Raw genomic sequence first — 20401 nt, 5'->3', positions numbered from 1 at the left:
CTGCATGCACGCCATCAGCAAACGGCTGCCAGGCACCCTGCCTGGCCCATTTGCCAAATGTTGGTTCACTTCCCCCACTGTCCAATCTCTTCCAACCCTAAGGAACCCCAGCATCTTCCATGTTTGACTTGTGAAAATCAGGCCAGTCCATCTGCATCACAAGAGCCCTGTCTGTATTTGCAGCTGCGGGTGTTGGGTAAAGTGCCCTGTTTTCGTGTTGTATCATCATCCTAAGAGACTCTGAATTTAAAATCTTAACTAGTTCCCCTTGGGTGCTGCTAACACTGGTGGCAAAAAGTTCTTAGTTCAGATGATTGAGGGGCCGCTAGTGCCTTTAACCTCTGGAGGTTAATAACTGCAAAATAACTGCCTTCCAAAATCCACATGACACGTGTGTGCGGAACCCACCTTCTAAAGCAAGAACAGTGTGGTTCCCTCCAGCCACACGTCAGGGGCAACTCCGAGAGTTCAACAGAGACCTGTTTCCACGTGGCCTGGAAAATTTGGGGGCCCCTGGGCTGATATAAAACAAATTAAGAGAGGTGCCAAGCATCTGGGCATAAGCATAGATGTCTGGGGCTCCTGTTCTGGGATATCGTTAAGAGAAACTTTGGGGAACCAGCCTTCAGAATGAGAAGTTTCCTATAGGAAATGGTGGGAGAGCCAGATAATTGAACTCATTGATTTCCTTCACGGCTTGTTTGCCCTTTCATTCTCTTCCTGAGGTGCTGTTTGTTGAGGAATGTCTCCAATTGCCAGAAAGACAGTGGGGTGTCTCGTATTCCCCCCTCCGCCCCCGCCAGCTCTCCTTTCAGCCAGAGCTGAGCTCTGAGGCAAGCCTGCAGTATGAATTTTTAATGCAGAACTTTATGGCATCGCTCTGGCAGCCTGGCCGCATAGCTCTCCTGAGCTTTGAGATTTCATGCTCTGCTGAACAGAGCAGAGACTCAGGGCCTTCAGCATCAGTGAGGATTAACCCCCACGTGACCGCACGTGTGCCCTCCGATTTCCCTAAAGGTAAAGTTGGGAGAAAATATTAAAATTATGTGGCATTTGGAATGTTATCCACAGAGCCTTGGTGCAGAAACAGAGCATAATCTTGAAATTTCATAGGAAAGCATATATTTTTAGCTTTTCATTTATCTTTTTTTTTAAGTTTGCCTATTTTCATTTTGATGCGTTTGTGTGGTCTTTCTACCCTGAAAAAAAAACAAAACATCAATCTATAGAATTTATGCAACATAAAGATTATTAGATCCTTCCGTTTTCCATGGAAAGCCCCCGGGTACTTAGAAACTTAGGATTTGTTGTCAAAAGGGGAAAAGGACCAGTTATGTGAAGTAGGTAATTCCGTGTATAGGCATATGGTTGATTGGCCTTTTCTTCTGATAGCTTTCTAGTATTTTTGAAAGTTTCCAGATTAAAGGGGGGAAATTTTTAGAAGTTGTCTATAAAAATGGCTTGAGCTTAAATGAGTTAGGGAAGGAATGGAGCCTTCGATCAGTGGTGCCAGAATAGCTGGCTAACACTCAGAGGATGAGAGATGGGGCAGAGCCCTGTGCAGAGTCAAGCCTTGACGTTTTAAATATTTACATATGAAAAACAAAGTCATAAAAACACTAGGAGAAATTTTAGATGGATATTTATATAATGTGGGGGTGGGAAAAAAACGTTTCAAAGCATGATGCCAAAGGTAGAGCTCACAAAGGAAATTTCACAGCTTGCTGGTGATTGATGAGTGACTGGTAGATAAAGTGGCAAAAATATTTGCATTGCGTATGACAGGGAAAGAGAGTCTCTGTGTGTGTGCATATATACGCAAGCACACCTCGTTGGTGCCATTTTCCAAAAGTATTTGCTTTTCCTTCATGTCTGTGTGTCACAAGCTGGTGATTCTCACAGTATTTCAGACTTTTTCACTGTTATTAAATTTGTCATGCATACTCATGTGTTGCTTTTTTTTTTTTAAGGCCAGCTTTTCTAAGCAAATCATCTGAATTAGGCACAAGAATAATTTTGTGAAAATTCATAAAAATTTAAGTAGCAGTTATCATTTTTTATATATTTTCCAAGGTATTCACTCTAACTGGGGCAGTCACTTAATGCTGTCAATAATCTTTTACCTGAAGAGTGAAATACTGGTATTCCTAGGGAAAAACTGTACTCCTTTGATTATTTGAAATGCTTTGATTGAAATGGGTTTCCTGCAGTAAAACTTGTAAATAAGGAACTATCCTAAATTCATTAGCTGTTTACTATCGCACCTTTTTTAAAAAAAAAAAAAAAGATGTTAATAAACTTTACACCTTTCTGGAAAAAAAAAAAAATAAATTTGTCATGGTGATCTGAGATCAGCGATCTTTGAGGTTGCCATTGCAAAAAAGTATTACGACTCACTGAAGGCTGAGGTGATGACTAGCATTTTTTAGTATTAAATTTTTAAATTAAGGTATGTACATTTTTTTAAGATATAATGCTATTGCACACGTAATGGACTACATTCTAGTGTAAACAGAACTTTTATGTACACTGAGAAACCTAAAAATTGACATGACTTACTTTATTGCAGTATTTGCTTAAGGGGGATAGTCTGGAACCAAGCCAGCACTGTCTCCAAGGTATGCCTGTGTATATAAAGAACCCTTAGAAATCAATAAGAAAAAATTTAATACCCAAAGAGAACGCTCCAGCTCCTTACTAGACACAGGCCTCTCAGGCTCAAGCGAACTCATGATCCTTCCTGACCTCCTTCTTGCCTGGAGGCAGCTTCCCTTCCATTTTTGCCCTCCCTGGAGCATATTTGGTCCTCCCTTATTCCAGAGATGAAGGTTCCTTCTTGACCCTGCTGTCTAGCCGTGTCAGCTCCACCTCCTCGAGGCCTTCTGCATTCCTCCTGTCTTTGTCTCCACTGTCACTGCGGTTAACTGGGCTCTTCTCACCCCTTGTCTTTCCTTCTTCAGTCCCTCCCTAGCAAATCTCCCTGCTGCCAGTCGTCCAAGTATCTGTAAAAGTATCTTTCCAAAATATGAATCTGATCCTGTCTGTATGGCTCCTCCTTAAAATCTTTCCATGGCTCTTTTTTAGATTCTATAAATTTTTTTAGCTGAAGGGTCATTTCAGATGCGCAACATAGTGGTTGAATATCTGTGTAGCTTTGTATGTGCCATACAAAGTTATCACAGTGTTATTGACTATGTTATTAACTGTATTGAAAGTGCTGTACATTACATTCTTGTGACCCCTTAATTTTATAGCTGGTAGTTTGTACCTCTCTGTCCCTGCTTCACCTAGTTCACCAATCCACCCACCTACTTCCCCTCTGGCAGCCGCTATTTTGTTCTCTGTACCTGGAGCCTGTTTCTGTTTTGTTATATTTATTCATTCCACATACAGGTGAAAACACATGGCTCTTTCTTGCCTCCACTGAAAAATGATGCCATAGCGTCCAGGATGCCTCATGACACAGCTCTGCCTTCATAGCCTCATTTCACACCAACTCTAAACCCCCACCCCCACCCCGTAGAATTGCAGGCCTTTCCCCTGATCACCAGTTCCCACATCCCAGTTCGCTGTTAGCAGCCTTTCTCCACGAGCACATCACCTGCCCTTCCACACCTCATTCCGGCACCCACACTTATCTGCACCAGCCTCTGCGAGCATGTGAGGAGGGTTCTGGTCTCTCCTATTCCGTGGAGAGAATTTGGGGTCTTGAATTTGTACCCAGAACGTAAACATCTTAATTTTCACTAAATCTGACTGCAGTGTAGTATTTCTTTCCATTGCAAATCAACAACTCAGAACAAGAACAGGTCTGTGGCTTTGTTGCAAGCAGAAATCCTAGTAATTTCACATCACATCACAGTCCTTGTAGATATCTTGAATACTGTTTAAATCCATGACTGCTTCTAAATGTCAGTGATTTGGGGGTTTTTTAATTAATTTATTTACTTTTGGCTGCTTTGTGTCTTCGTTTCAGCAAACGAGATCTCTCATTGCAGCATGCAGGCTTAGTTGCCCTGTGCCATGCAGGATCTTAGTTCCCCAGCCAGGGATCGAACCCACATCCTGTCTTTCGGAAGGTGGATTCTTAACCACTGGACCACCAGGGAAGTCCCCCAAATGTCAGTAGTCCTTAGACCCATTACTAGATCAGGAGACCACCGGGACAAAGGGTGTGCTGTATCAAGGTTCCTTAGCATGTCCTTTGCAGGGGGAAGAACCCCTTTGGTACAGCAGTGCCAAGTGCTGCGGGCTGTCTCCCCTTCCCCCGGCACCAGTGTCAGAGGTGGGTGTACCCGGAGCTGTGTTTGGCCTGGGGAGCTCACGCTACTTGTCTCAGACCTTCTGTGCTTGATCCAGGAGATAAGGGACGGGCTGCAGCAGCTCTGCCGCCCCTCTACCATGCTACGTGGGTGCTCGTAGACGCTTGACTTGATATTTGTTAGGACAAAACTCAGCACTTGCCCGTTGGCTGGTTTACTCCCCCTGTGTTTCCTTATCACCCATGATCATGAATGTGGCTAGCATTCTGGATCTTAGCTACTCACCCACATTGATCATTACTTCTACCTCTTAATTGATCTTCTCTTGAGTTTTAGTGATTTCATTGTCCAGAAGTAATATAAATATATGAGCTAGATCCCATCAACTTCATCATTAATCATTTTTAACATGGTTTCAATAATTGAAAATTATTATTTCCTTCCCAATCCATTTCCTTATTATTTTTTATGATTTATTATATCTTTAACTTGTCAGAATGTATTATAGCCTATGAGGTAAGGTATGTGTCTGTTTATTATTCTTCGTACCTATTCTCAGCTTGCCCAATAATTCCTTCCTTCAGTATTTAACGCTGGACAAATCAGATGTAAATAATTACATATGTCTCTGGATTGCTGTCTGAAATTTCTTTCCATTGATCCAACTTTTCATCCTTATAAGTACCCAACTGTTTTAATAATGTTTCATTTTCTATCTTGATACCTACTGTAAGTTTACTGCTATTGAGGTTACCTAAGTTTTCTATATGCATCTTACTGAGTTTTATAAATCAACTTGGAAGCTAAACTTATATTTATTTCTCTTTAAGACAACTGCACATAAGAAATGTCATCATTAGCTTTCTTTGTCACTAGCATTTTGTAATTTGATGTTCTATAGATGAATTTATGCCATGTTATTTTAATTCCCACATATTTAATATTTATATCCCTGTTATAGATGAAATCATTTATTTCATTTTCTAGTTATTCATTACTGGTACATAGAAGTGTCATTTTTTGTCTTTATCAAAAAACGTGGGGCTTTGCTGAATTCTTGGGTCATGGGTTCTCTGCTGTTTTGCTCCAATGAATCCTTTTGGACAAGCATGTAGCCATATTACCTATAAGTAGTGAATTTGTGTGCTTTTCTGACAACCAGAATACCTGATTCTCCTCTTTGATTCCTGTTTTTTAAAAGGAGCATCTCTCTTATCTGTCTGTGGAGAGCAGTGGAGGCTCTTGGTTTAAATGTCTGTCCTGTTTGAGACCCTGCACTCTTGTGATTCCCATTTAAATTCAGCTTTGACCTGGGTTTCAGATTCCATGTGACTGGACCCCTTCCTCTGTGTCATTTGGTGTGGTTCATTTTCTAGTAGGAAAATACTTCTATATATTGTGCTTCTTTCCATTTTTATATTGCATATTTTATGGATTGTCTTACTTTGTGATTTAAGACAAGTTCAAGCTTGTTGTGTTTTATTATTTACTACACCTCTAAGTATGACTTCTTTCTCTGTTATTTTGCTACATATAGTATTGGCTAGTGTGGCTTTAAAACCTTACCCTAGCCTTTTGAAAAAGTCTAGTTAATCTTTTCCTCTTTTGAGGTATGTTTCTATTGCATTTCGTTAGGCTTGGGGTTTTCTTCCAATACATATTTTATTGCTATAGGTGAATTTGGCCTGGTTACATTTACCAGTATAACTCTTATCTTACGTTTTTATTTATTCTTAATACTCTTCCCCCCACCCCGATTCACATCATCTCTGTCAGAAACTTTCTGATCTATTTAAGAAAGATGGACTACAGAGCATAATTGACTCTCTGAATGTCCTGGGTCCTCCAGGCAAGCCCTGCTCCAGATCCCCCCTTTTTACTGAAATTCAGGGTCAACTGCAGAACTATTGAACCCTTTGGAAACCTTTTAAAAGCCACATATTTATTTTAAATTCTCTTACCATACTGCACTGCTATTGCATTATATGTCAAGCATAGCAGCAAGTTATACTTCACTACATTAGCCTCACCTCCTTCTGCAGTGAGACCCAATCCTTCGTAGAATACACTGAACCTGCACATTCCAGCTGGCAATTTCCTTAAAGTTGTTCAATTTTCCAAGGACCATGGGCTTCCCTGGTGGCTCAGACAGTAAACAATCTGCCTGCAATGCAGGAAACCTGGGTTCGATCCCTGGATCAGGAAGATCCCCTGGAGAAGGGAATAGCTGCCCATTCCAGTATTCTTGCCTGGAGAACCCCATGGACAGAGGAGCCTGGCAGGCTACAGCCCACTGGGTCGCAAAGAGTTGGACATGACTGAGCAGCTAACACTTTTAACTTCTGAGGATCTCCTACTGCCTTCACAAAGCACCTGCTGCTCAGCAGGATTATCAACTACAGTGATAAGAATCCTTTTTTCTCTGGCACATGGTAAATATTTTTGCACAAACTTGAGGCTTGCTAGGTAGATCCTAAGGCACAAACATAGATACATTTTTATCATCACATTGTTTAACTTTTACTAAACTCAGAAATATACTTTCCAGGTATCCAGGGTCCTTCAATAAGGGTTAAACCCAGGGAGTGCCCTACCCTGTCATTTGGAAAGCTGACTGGATCCAGTTTCCTGCCCAGAATCCCAGTGACATTGTACATCAGTGGTCACAGCACATAGCTGAGCTGTAAGGCAGTTATTTGCTGACTGTGTCTTCCCAACAGAGGGCCCTCAGGGTTCTATCCACTGAAGTTTTCCAACCAACCATGAACATACGGAAGAGGGTTTGGCTTGTCCAATAACAATCACTTCCAAAATGTGAATTCTCTAATAAAACCAGGAAGGTCATTCATTTGTTTAACTTCAAATTTTCATCACACTGACCTTCAAAAAGTATTCCAGGTGCCTTTAATACCAGACACAGAATCAGTGAAGCTCTTAGATTAAAACCTGGGAATTCGAGCTTAGAGTTCCATGGGAAAGATGCCTCTTTAAGACTTGGATTTGAATTAAAGCTCAACAACTCAATAACCTGACATGACTAAGACATTCCCCGCATAGGACTTTCTGAGTTCAGTGTTACTGTGACGCTCTGATGTACTGTTTGCTTGGCAACAAGGGAAAACTTTATGTTGCAATTAACTTTGCTATTTTTTTCCTTATGTCTAAGTATCATGAACTTCCTTTGTGGTATTTTAGTGATTAGACAGGATGGAGGGTGTTCTTAAAGATTCATGGCCAAACCCGATGATGTCAGACCAAAGGGAAGGGACGGTCTTCGTGGGGCCAGCAAGTCTGGCCCCGTCTGAATTGTTTGTCTAACACTTCACAAGTAGAAGAGGAACCACTGAATTATTCATTTTCAAGTTGCCCTAAAAAAAGGCACTTACGCTGCCGAATTGCAGACTCTCGGTGCCAGCAAGAGGAAGAGGAAGGATGCTGTCTTTCCTTGGGACAGGCCACTGCCGTCGGCTGCCTGGTTCTCCAGTTTCACTTCCCGACCCTGTGGGGTGAAGGAGACAAACCACCAGCTGCCTTAAGTGCAGGGCAGTTAAGGGGGCGGGGGCCATGGACAGATGCTACCAGGGCCTCCGAAGCCGCAGGTGAGCCAAGTGCTGGATTGATGGGGGGAGACCAGTGGAGGGGAGGCTCTGCAAGCAGCTCTGAAGGGCCAGGAGGTATGGTCAGAAGTCCCCAGGGCGTAGAAGAGATCCGGAGGACAGCCTGGGGCCTTGAGGTGGGCCCGAGAAGTCCCAGGAAATCATCTCAGCCTTGGACTTGGAGGGGAAGGGAACAGAGCGTAATAACTAGAATTCAACTGGAGAGGTTTCCTTATTCTGAGTTTTAACTTCTCTGCCACCAAACCTTCTCTTAACAATTCCTACCACATAGTACTTAGGAGAGAAAGGGGGTAATTAGAATCCCTCACAGTCCCACACAAACGCAGGGTTCTTACCCTGGACTGCTCCTTTCTGTGACCTTGAGCTTCTTGGTCACCACTCACCCCCACCCTCAGTTTCCCCACCTGTGAAATCCAAGCAGCATCCTCCTGTCCACCTGCAGTGGTGGCACGTCCCCTGTGCCCTCGGGAGATGGTACAATGCACAGGATCAGGGGCACCTGTCAGCCCAAGGCAGAGTGCTTGCAGGTCAGGCTAACAGGGAAAAGAAAAATCTGAAAGGAGGCTCCGAAAGTGTGAAAGCTCACATGGGGCAGGCCATGCTCCAACCACCAAAAAGACCTACTTCTTAAACATCTGGAGGAAAGAAACAGCACCCTAGGTCCCCTGGGGGACCTGGTGCTCAGGGTGGCGGCCTCGGCTCCCTCCAGATCCCGCGTGGAGGCGGCTGCTGGGAGCCCCTTTCCTGGAGGGAGGAAGGTTGGGATTCCTGTGTCCCCTCCAGAATCCACTTACTCTGTATCAAAGAGAGATACTCATGGATGATTTTTCAATCACGTTCTCCTTGCAAAAGTGTGCCGTTTTTCCTTCCCTTTGATGAGGTTAACGGAGATACTAAGAGGTAACTGACTTGACTAAAACTAGCAAAGTACTCCTCATCTGTATTCTTTCCCAGGGGCCACTCTGTAGCATCCTGCCTGTCTCTGCACTGGCCTTCTGGTCACCTCATTTCTGTGCCCACGGTGGTCAACAGCCTACCGACTTTATGGTTGACAAGTTATAATGGAGAGACACTAAACTACTGTGATGGTCTGTGCTTTTTTAATCACCTTATAATTTTGTTTTTTTGTTTGTTTGCTTGTTATTATGTTCAATTTCTGGCATACAGTAGAGGACAGAACCCCTAGGTGCCTACTGGACAATTCCAGCCGTGCTTTCCTGGCCCACCTGTCATTACTGCCATTTTATCTTGAAGCTCCTTCCAGAATCTTTTCCCTTCACCTCTAGATGGTTTGGCCTGTAGAGCCTCGCATTCAGGACTCTTATTCTTTAATATAGCCACCATACTATTATCATAGGTGGTCCAGTTGTAAAGAATCCTTCTGCCAGTGCAGGAGATGCAAGAGATGCGGGTTCAATCCTTGGTCATGAAGAGCTCCTGGAGGAGGAAATGGCAACCCACTCCAGTATTCTTGTCTGGAGAATTCCATGGACAGAAGAGCCTGGCAGGCTACAGTCCATGAGGCCACAAACAGTCAAGACGCAACTGAGCACGCACACTATTATCACATCAGAAGTTAACTTCTTTATATCATCAATACTTAAATTTCTAATTACCCCTAAACATTATACATGAAAATTTTTAAGTTGTTTTGACTCAGGATCCAAATTAAGACCCACACATTGCAATTGGTTGGTATATCTTATAAGTCTCATCCATTTTTATTGATCCATCTCTTTTTCTTTTCCTGTCAACCTGTTTGGAAGAGAAACCAGCTTACTTGCCCTGAAGAGTTTCCCACAATCTCTATCTTGTTTCAGATGTAGTTTAGCTTGTTCCTCTGTCCTCTCATCCCTGCAAGTTTGTAGTTGAACCCAGAGGTCTGATAAGATTTAGACTGGAGTTTGGGGGCAAAACCTACTTCCTAGGCAGTTGTGATTATAATCTGTTGTCTTGGGTGTTGAAAATTAGCTGTGACCAGAAAAGAAAGATCCCGATTTTCATGTACAACAATAATAATGAGTGTGTGCATGGGTTTATGAAGTTTTCTCTTTACCCTCCATCAATATTCTTATTTCGTCCTTGTGCCAGTTTCTTTGACAGAGGCCACGCTATTCCTCCCAGGCAGATGACTGTCACGCTCCCAGATCTGCCCAAGGTCAAAGGACCAGGAGGCAGTGGGAGGGAGTCTGGCCTGTCTACCTGCCATGCCAGCCACATTCTGGTGACTCTAGCCCAAGGTGTCATCACTCCATCCTACTTGTGACCCCTGGCACTTGATCTAAGGGAAGAAAAGGATTTTCACACCAGACTGCTCCTCCTGGCTTTTAGAGCCACAGTTTTAGAGAACGTGAGAGAAATGGCAAGAGGCATCTGAAGTTAATCCAGATGCTTATCCCAAGAGGCTTCCACGACCTCAGGAGCAGCAGTCTCGTGAGCTAATTCTCCAGCCATGGCTGTCCCCGGGGCTCTACCCTGCGAGGACTGAGCCTGGGTGATGGTCACAGGCAGTTTCTGATCATAGCAGGTTGTACTTCGGGGAGTGACTCAGATTAAACTAAAGGAGGATTTATTTAAATTATTTCGTGTAAGCAAGTCAGTTAAATAGTAGGGCCAGAAGGGAAATTTCCTTCCCATTTGGTATTGATGAGGCTTCACCAAAATTGATTTTAATCATTACTTGTATCACTGACATTTAAATATAACAGTCATCAGAAGGAACAAATTGTGGTTAATTCCTGAACAAGCAGAGGTGACCTTCTGGCCGTTTTAACTGTCTCTTGATACAGTTTTATTTGCAACGAGAGTAAAAACCACTGTTTCCTGAGGGTCTGACACAGCGGTCAAGCTCTATAACTGTTTCTCTGCCCAGACCTCGACTTGATCAGAGAGGGAGGGTCTACTCTGGGGTGACACGTTTGACTGGGGGCTTGAATGGATGCCAGGTAGTTTCACCCCAAAGCAGAGGTGGCCTAACCCGGGTGGAAAATGAGAGACAGGACCCATCATACAGCTGGGGGTTGTCAAGAAAACCCTTCCACAAAGGATGCTTTCTTCTCCCACCTCCCCAGCCAATCCATGTCGAGTCCTGTTTGTACCCAGCTCTGTGGGCCCCAGGAGGGACGGGGAGTAACGGGGAGCAACAGGGAGATGAGCCAACAGCCCTGCCCTCTGGCAACTCATGCTCCCAAGAACCCGGGTCTATAGATACTTTTTCTTCCAGGGAAAGTGTTTGCCTCCTCTTTCAAGGGCTACAAAAAGTGGTCAGAAAAACTAAGTATTTTCCTTCTGCCAAAACAACTTACAGACTCTTTCCTTGAAAGTCGTATTTACAACTTGGCAAAACAGCCCTCCACTTTCTGCTGTTTAGAATCCCAGCCAGTGAGTTGTTGCCTGTCACATGCAGGGTGGACTCGAGGAAGTGAAGGCGTCGTAGGTCTGCGTCGTTCATCAGCCAGGATTTAGGGAGTGCCTGCTGTGTTCTCTGGGATCATGGCCGCAAATAAACAAGCCATCAGTATCTGAACAAGGTACTCAGAGGCAGAAATAAGTGCAATAAAAATAAATGAGCAGATGACTGGGAGCAGGGCTGCCAGGAGACCCTCAGAAGACAGTGGGTCCTGGAGCCAAGGCCTAGATGGCGACAGCAGCAGCATGTGGAGCTCAGCAGCAGGGATAGCTGTGCGGACAAGCATGGTGGCTCTAAGGAACAGAATAAGGCTAGAGAACCCACAAGAGCGTTTGTTGACTGAGCCACAAAAGGAAATGTGCACAGAATGCATGTCACTCACAGACTAAAGCCTCGGCCCCACCTCAGCGGCGCTGAGGGAACAGTTGTACACTTGGGCCTCTTTGTCTGGATGGCTGGACAAGCGGGAAATGAAACTGGAAAAGGAGCCGAGGTGTTGATGAGAGGTGGCCCCCAGGGGTCCTGGCCCAGAGGACACGGGGAGGGAGGGCGCTGGGGAGCAGCCCATCACACTGCCTAAGGCACACTGGCTGTGAACTCTGCCCCGGGAGCAGGAGGTGGCCAAGGGCTCGCCTGCCAGGCAACATGTTGAGACCAATGGGTGGAATGTGGGCTCACGTTTTTTTAGAATAATATCGTCAAATCTGTGATGGCTCACTCTGTCTACAAAAAGAAAGAAAAGCTTTCAAAGTACTTTGTATGACTTTACCTGACAAAGAGAAGACAAAAGAAATCAGAGGCCAGTCTCACTTATAAATATTTATGGGGGAAAAGTACTCAATAAAATATTAGCAAATAGAACTCAGGAGCATGTTAAGTGCATAATATCCACAACCAAATAGGGGGCAAGTGACTGTCAGTGTAATTTACCATTTTAGCGAGTCAGAGAAGAACCTTCTAATTAGCTTCATAAATGCTTAAAAGGTACTTAATAAAATCAGTGTCCTTCTTTTATTAAAAAGTCTTAATAAAATACGAACAGTTGGCTGTCGCATTAACAAAATACAAACACATGTATTTAAAGCCCAAAATGAGCAAAGCGTTTGATGGTAAACCAGTGGAGGCCTCACCTGTGATGTCAGCCACCATCTGACATTAGGCAAGGGTCCCCACTGTCACCTAGCTATGTGTCTGTGCTCTGCTGTCATGAGAGAAAGAAATAGGAGGCATAGAAGGGGCAGGAAGAGGCTGGCCTCATGACATGGTTGGGGTGGTTGCCATGGAAACACAAGCTTGATGGACTCCCACCCCATGTGGTCTGGTTCAGTCTCTGGTTCATCTGGTTGTGCCTCCCTCTGCCTGCTGTTCTCTGCCTCCTTCAGGTTGCAGACCAGAGGTCCTCTCCTCCAAGAGCCTCTCTCCTCCTTTTTGCAAAGCCTGCTGTCCCTCCTTCTGGGCTGTCCTGGACCCAAATTCCCTGGTGTCTTCACTTCCCTGCGCCCACCTGAGCAGACAGTAACAGGGCCTCCCGTCTTTGAACTCCTGGGATGTATGGCGTCCATCCCTGTGGTCCCAGTAAGGTGAATGTCAGTGCCCTGTGCACTACCAACCCAGGATGTTTGTTTCCCCATCAGACGTGGCACATAGTAGGTGCTGTGTAAGCATCACTGAGAGCAAGCTGCCCCAACTCCACTCACACCCCTGGGCCTCAGGCTGGTGCCACCTCCTTCCTGTGCAGCCTTGCCCTGCCTGTCACACTGGCCTCAGACCAGCCTTTCCTCTCCTGAGACCAAGTCCCACCTGTGTGCCTGTGTGCAGGCGAAAGAGGCCCTTTTTCTGAAGACCCTCAACCCCCATTAAGGCGATTCCAGCCCTATAGCCAAGACACCTCCTCATCCCTGGCCCTCTGGCTCCTCCTCCTCTTCGTTTTCCCACCAGTTCTTATCGCATGCGGTCCAGCAAGCCCTGCTTCTGGGCTCCTCTGCTCCTTTGTGCTGGGAGCCAGGTCTGGAGACTGACCCGCCTTCCTGATGAGCCAGGTGGCAGATATAGCGTCCACTGGGTGGGGCAAGCATTCACTTTACCAAGCATACTGGAACTTTTTGCTTGTTTTTAAATCAGGGAGAATGGATCTTTAGATATTTCTTCTTCTTTTGTTTTTCTTTTATTGTTTTGTTTTTTTGACTGCGTCACACAGCTTGCAAGATCTTAGTTCCCCCACCAGGGATTGAACCTTCCTCTCTACAGTGAAAGCAAAGGGTCCTACCCCTCAGACTGCCAGGGAAATCCCAGATATTTCTTCTTTTGATGCCTAAGAACTTTACAATCTAGAATTGAGGCTCTTGACCTGGATCCAAGAAAATACACTGACCTTTAAAGTTCGCCCCGGATGCTTTTTCAACTGCCTTGTAGATTTACTTTGCTTAAATAGCTCCTGAAGTTGCAGGTTTGTTTGGGATTGAAATATGCTCCACCCTTGCCGTGGTGCCATCCCTCAGCACTCGGGAGACTAGTGTGAAAGGAAACACAGGGTTTCCATCGTGGATATGATTTCCCTACCGTCAGCCTTGACTTTGTCCTTTCAAGTTCCTCATAAAAAATCATGTGCCAGCCCAGAGACTACCCTGGAATGATCTGTGGGGAACTGATTGAATGAAACTGCATATTCCAGGCCAGGCTGAAATGATCCGCAGTCTGAAGCCAGAGCAGAGCACAATGCTGCTCTGGTTAATAGTTCAGTGAAAGCTGTTTTGTCAGCTCGTAAAAAGGTGAGAGAACGTAATCTTTATAATAAATAGTTTTGCTGAGCAAACAATAACGTGCAGTTATTATGGACTTTGGAAAATAAATGATTTTAGACTAACGTCAGGCTCCAGCTCCAACCCACTGACGTGGTAGTTGAGCCTGCGAAACAAAAAGAAGGAACCTCCCCCCCCAGAATATTGTTGACCGCCCTGCTATGAGAGCACATGCCATCTAATTCATAACTGTTCTTTTCAGATAACGTTTCTGGTTGCTTTTTTAACCCCTGGGCACTTTCATGTTACTTACTGAGGGCAGTTTGTCTGGTAGGATTCATGTTGTTGGGGAGGGAGGGGGGCAGCAGCAGCTTGGCAAGGAGTGCGTTGTACCGACTCAGTGGCAGACAAGTTATAAGATTCGACCAGTATTGACAAATCTGCCAGCGCCAAGGGCTGCACTTCACGTCTCCAAGAGCCCTGATCACATTTTGGTACCCAGTGGGTTGTGTTTTTCATCTCCCCTTTTAAAAAGCATGCCCCCTTGGAAAGGTGCATCGCTGAGCCTACAGACCTCTATAGTAATCATCTGAACTTTTCCTTGCCCACTGCATCTCTGGTTCTTAGCACTGTCTCCTGTGGCTCTGGTCCCATCTAGCTCCCCTGGGCCCTGCTGTCTTCAGGGGAGCTGGTGTTGAATTCCCTGGCCCTGGAACAGCAGGGCTCAGTGTTGGCATTATCATCTGAAAGCTCTGGAAATACGAGACCTGCTCTCATTATGAAAGGTAAGGACCACACTTGTTATCACATTCAATATTTTGGTCAGTTTAGCAGTTGCCTAGTAACCAAAGTTAAACTGACGAGAAGATGGAAAAACTTGAAATTCATTTCCAGGGATCACTGCAGAATGCCAAAAAGACACCTTCCTGTTTAAATGTGGCTAATTTTTTTTTAATCAGTGACTTGAAATCTTTCAGAGATGATACATTGTTTTCTGGGTATTAGGTATTGTAATGACCAAACAAAACCATTCACCTAGGAGGCACTCAGGCCCCCCCACCCCTGCCCCTAAATCTGGCTGGATCTGGAAATCACTTCCCAGACCCCACAGGTCCCAGCTTTGCCGACCTAGCCTCTATGTGAAGCCAGATCGCTGAGAATACCTCTCTTTCCTAGCCCAGGCCTGTGTCTGACCTTGTCCTGACCCCATGGCCAATGGCAGTGGCCAGTCAAGGAGTGAGGGGTGGATTAAAAATAAGTGAGTGTGGGTCCCCAGACAGTCACATTTCTACCCTTAATCTCCAGAACAGAAGTTGGGGCATTTTACCAGGAGGATCACCTCCTCCTAATGCTGAGAATTAAAGGCAAAGCCCTTGGAATTTCCTGGAGGTCCAGTGGTTAGGACTTCAAGCTTCCACTGCAGGAGGCATAGGTTTGATCCCTAGTCAGAGAACTAAGATCCTGCAAGCCACACAGCATGGAGAAAGGAAGGAAGAAATGAAAGAAAGAAAAAGGAAAGAAAGCAAGGTGCAGCTCTAGCCAAAGAGTTTTCCTGGTGGAAAGGCACTATCAGTTTATTCTGGAGACCTAGGGTTATTCCCTGCCTTTCCTTCCTTCACTCAGCAAAATGCATTGAACATTGCTGTGTGTCTTTTTTTGATTCATCCTGAGAAATACACAGCAGGTCTGCCTCTCTATGTGCCCCACCTCCCTGTGTACACTGCCAGGAAGAGTACCTGGTAACCCCAGGAAAAACAAGGCCCCAGAAGAGGACACTCCTCTCTGGAAGGCAATCAGATGGGCCTGTCATATGAAATACGTGTAAAAAATACACTCGAGGAAACATAAAGCAAAACCAAGGAATAATTTAATAATGGAGTGGGAATGACAGGTATGAGAGACAGAAAAACTAAACCAAGGAAACAGAGAGGAGATGGATCCCAGGCTGAGCACAGGTACAGGGGATCAAGCTGAAGAGCTGTCCAGAGGGGCAGGAGAGGATCAGTTCAGTTCAGTTCAGTTCAGTCGCTCAGTCGTGTCCGACTCGTTGCCACCCCATGAATCGCAGCACGCCAGGCCTCCCTGTCCGTCACCATCTCCCGGAGTTCACTCAGACTCGCGTCCATTGAGTCAGTGATGCCATCCAGCCATCTCATCCTCGGTCGTCCCCTTCTCCTCCTGCCCCTAATCCCCCACAGCATCAAAGTCTTTTCCAATGAGTCAACTCTTCGCATGAGGTGGCCAAAGTACTGGAGTTTCAGCTTTAGCATCATTCCTTCCAAAGAAATCCCAGGGCTGATCTCCTTCAGAATGGACTGGTTGGATCTCCTTGAAGTCCAAGGGACTCCCAAGAGTCTTCTCCAACACCACAGTTCAAAAGCATCAATTCTTCGGAGCTCAGCCTTCTTCACAGTCCAAATCTCACATCCTTACATGACTACTGGAAAAACCATAGCCTTGACTAGACGGACCTTAGTCGGCAAAGTAATATCTCTGCTTTTGAATATGCTATGTAGGTTGGTCATAACTTTTCTTCCAAGGAGTAAGCATCTTTTAATTTCATGGCTGCAGTCACCATCTGCAGTGATTTTGGAGCCCAAAAAAATAAAGTCTGACACTGTTCCCACTATTTCCCATGGAGTGATGGGACCAGATGCCATGATCTTCATTTTCTGAATGTTGAGCTTTAAGCCAACTTTTTCACTCTCCTCTTTCACTTTCATCAAGAGGCTTTTTAGTTCCTCTTCACTTTCTGCCATAAGGATGGTGTCATCTGCATATCTGAGGTTATTGGTATTTCTCCTGGCAATCTTGATTCCAGCTTGTGTTTCTTCCAGTCCAGCATTTCTCATGATGTACTCTGCATATAAGTTAAATAAGCAGGGTGACAATATACAGCCTTGACGTACTCCTTTTCCTATTTGGAACCAGTCTGTTGTTCCATGTCCAGTTCTAACTGTTGCTTCCTGACCTGCATACAGATTTCTCAAGAGGCAGGTCAGGTGGTCTGGTATTCCCATCTCTTTCATAATTTTCCACAGTTTATTGTGATCCAGACAGTCAAAGGCTTTGGCATAGTCAATAAAGCAGAAATAGATGTTTTTCTGGGACTCTCTTGCTTTTTCCATGATCCAGCAGATGTTGGCAATTTGATCTCTGGTTCCTCTACCTTTTCTAAAACCAGCTTGAACATCAGAAGTTCACGGTTCACGTATTGCTGAAGCCTAGCTTGGAGAATTTTGAGCATTACTTTACTAGCATGTGAGATGAGTGCAATTGTGCGGTAGTTTGAGCATTCTTTCAGTTCAGTTCAGTTCAGTCGCCCAGTTGTGTCTGACTCTTTGCGACCCCATGAATCGCAGCACGCCAGGCCTGCCTGTCCATCACCATCTCCCGGAGTTCACTCAGACTCACATCCATTGAGACCATGATGCCATCCAGCCATCTCATCCTCTGTCGTCACCTTCTCCTCTTGCCCCCAATCCCTCCCAGCATCAAAGTCTTTTCCAATGAGTCAACTCTTCACATGAGGTGGCCAAAGTACTGGAGTTTCAGCTTCAGCATCATTCCTTCCAAAGAAATCCCAGGGCTGATCTCCTTCAGAATGGACTGGTTGGATCTCCTTGCAGTCCAAGAGACTCTCAAGAGTCTTCTCCAACACCACAGTTCAAAAGCATCAATTCTTCGGCGCTCAGCCTTCTTCACAGTTCAACTCTCACATCCATACATGACCACAGGAAAAACCATAGCCTTGACTAGATGGACCTTAGTTGGCAAAGTAATGTCTCTGCTTTTGACTAGGTTGGTCATAACTTTTCTTCCAAGGAGTAAGCGTCTTTTAATTTCATGGCTGCAAAATAGAACACAGCAAATGGAGGGAAAGTTTGGACAACATGAAGGGCGGAAAGGGGTGTGCCAACAGTAGCCAGATAATGGGAGAGCCAAACTGAGCAGAAGACTATCTAAATAACGGAGATAATTTAGCCAGAATTAAAGAGGAAGGGGTTCGTGAAGATACAACAGGAGAAATTCAGGAAACCCTCCCTGAGGCCGGTGCTCAGGATCTCTGCTCCCCCAGCCCTGGCCGTTCCCCATCCACCTGCTGGGTCCTGCAGCCACCAGCTCCCCAACATGCTACAGAGAGAAGGGAGACAGGGCCCCTGGAGGTCTTATTTCGGGTGCTCAGTAGCCAAGCGTTTCTGTCTGCCTCTTGTAAATGCAGCCCCGGCAGACTTTACAGGAGCCACATCTGCCCGCACCTGTCCTGTGGCCAGGGAGTTGTAGGTGTCTCGAAACATTCATGGACCAAGTAAGTGAGTGTCCAAATGATTCCAGCAGCTGGCGGGCTGGGTGAGTGGCCGCGTGGATCTGGACTTGGTGAATAAGTAGTGAATAACTGATTTAAGTTCAAAGCTGCATTTAAAAGTAGTGATTTGCCTTAGGAGAAGGTTGTTGACTTTTCATTGTCTCGCATACACAATGAAGTCTGTGCTCCATCAGCAGGGGGTCTAGACAGGTTTCCGTTCTGACCATCAAGTCCCCTTTTCTGCCACTAGCAGATCTTAACACTTACCATGATGGTTTTACCCTCCGGAGTCACGGCAGTTTCTCTCTAATATCCTGAAGGTTTCTTTTTGAAATGGTGCAAGGAGATGTTTCACAATTGAAGCCACCCCAAGCCTACCCCCAACCCCCAGCATTTCCCTGAGGGCCCCCAGTTTGAGTATTTGTCTTAGAGACACTGCCTCCTTCACCAAGTTGCCCTAAAAATAGCTTCATTTAACCAGACCATTTGGTGAGGTGTTTCAGACTTTTCTCTGATGAGTCTGAAAGCAGCATACTGTTTCAAACAGATACCATGATCTGTGAACCTGATCACCAGCATCTGATACCTTGTTCAGGCTGCCGAGAGTTGATGAGATTGCCTGGAATTGCAGGGCACGCCTAAAGGCTGGGAAAGCCTCAGGGCCACAGGAGGGAACACACGATGCAGCAAATAGCTAAAACAGACCGGCCAGGGCCTGAGTGGCTCTGTATTAAGGGTAGGCGGTTAGGACCAGAGAATGAGGGTGGGTGGTTAGGACCAGAGAAGCAGGTTTGGGGAACAGAAGAACCCTGGAGTCAGCCTGTCCGGGCACCCCGACCTGCCCCAGCGGGTAGACTGGCTGACCAGCCCATCACTGGAGGGACCAGCTGCATTCAGGACCCTGACCATTGGCTTAACGCCAAGCCCTGTGCCAGCAGGGATGAGGGTGGAGGAGACATATACTGGTGGGGAGACTGTGCTGCCTCCTGAGATGGCGCCACTGGCAGGGTTGGGAGAGGGGTGGAAGTAGGAGACGAGGTTCCCAGAGGTGGAGGGTGACAGGACAGGCAGTATAGGTCCAGGCTACACAGGGGTCCATATGTGGTGAGACAAGTCGGAGCAGAGGTCTGTGGATGGGGGCCAAGAGCCTCGATGCAGAAGGACAGCCAAGGGAGGCCAGCAGGCAAGCCGTCCAGCGGGGAGGGGTGGGCCTGAGTCCTGCAGGTCCCCACAGGGCATGGAGTGAGGCAGCCCCCGCCGGAGGAGGCCTGTGCTGTATGTTCCGCCCCCTTTCACGGAGGGTACTGAACCTCTCACAGGTAGCAGTCTTGACCTTGACCTCCTCGCTGGGGCCACCATTGGGACCTGTCTGGGGCAGCGACTCCCCTGGGAGTTCTGTTCAAACCTGCGACAGACTTTTGGAATTGTCCTTCTCAGTAGAACTCTGAGCATGGTTCCTCTCTCTTTCATGATGTTGTATGTTGGAAACATATATTTGCCTTCAAATTATTCAAGAAAGGACTTTCAGAACAGGGGAGAAAAAAAAAAAAAGCACCTGGCAACTCCCTGTGTATGAGCAGGCTCGGAGGTGGGGTGTGGCGGTGACTCAGCTGGTTCGTGGTGCCGCCAGCAGAGCCCCCATTCTGCATCCGCAGCCTCTCCCCACCTCCCCCACGTGTCCATGGTTCTCTCAGTCCTGGCAAACTTCTACTCATCCTTCAAAACCCAGCTCCCACATCACCTCCTCTGAGACCTTCCTGATTCCCTCTGCCAAGGAGAATCCATCTCTGACTCCTCTGTTTCTCCAGAGCTCTCTGTTCAGGGCTCTGTTCAGGGCTCTCGGCAGGAGCCACTGTCTCCCCAAGGAGACTGGGTGCCCCTCAAGAGCACGCTGGCTCTTTCCCTCGACGTAAGCCCACCTCCTTCCAGCAGGCATCAGTATCCCCTCGCAGGTCTGCAGGCCCCCCACCCCGACACTGGCCTGGCCTGTGTGCCCATGGGCCATGCTGCCAAGTTGGAAACAGTGGTGGCCCCTGAGCCTGCCTCACCCATTGACTAACCTGCTCTCT

At 46.2% G+C, this 20401-nt stretch overlaps 1 protein-coding gene across 7 annotated transcripts in view; it reads left to right on the top strand.

The window, feature by feature from the left end:
• CUX1 (cut like homeobox 1) overlaps nt 1–20401 on the top strand; it is a 353721-nt gene that overhangs the window by 229294 nt on the left and 104026 nt on the right. The window lies entirely within an intron of this gene.

This window comes from Ovis canadensis, chromosome 24, assembly GCF_042477335.2.
Source record: "Ovis canadensis isolate MfBH-ARS-UI-01 breed Bighorn chromosome 24, ARS-UI_OviCan_v2, whole genome shotgun sequence".
Classification (NCBI taxonomy): Eukaryota; Metazoa; Chordata; class Mammalia; order Artiodactyla; family Bovidae; genus Ovis; species Ovis canadensis.
Note: the sequence above shows the minus strand (reverse complement) of the source record. Positions and strands in the feature narration are given on the sequence as shown.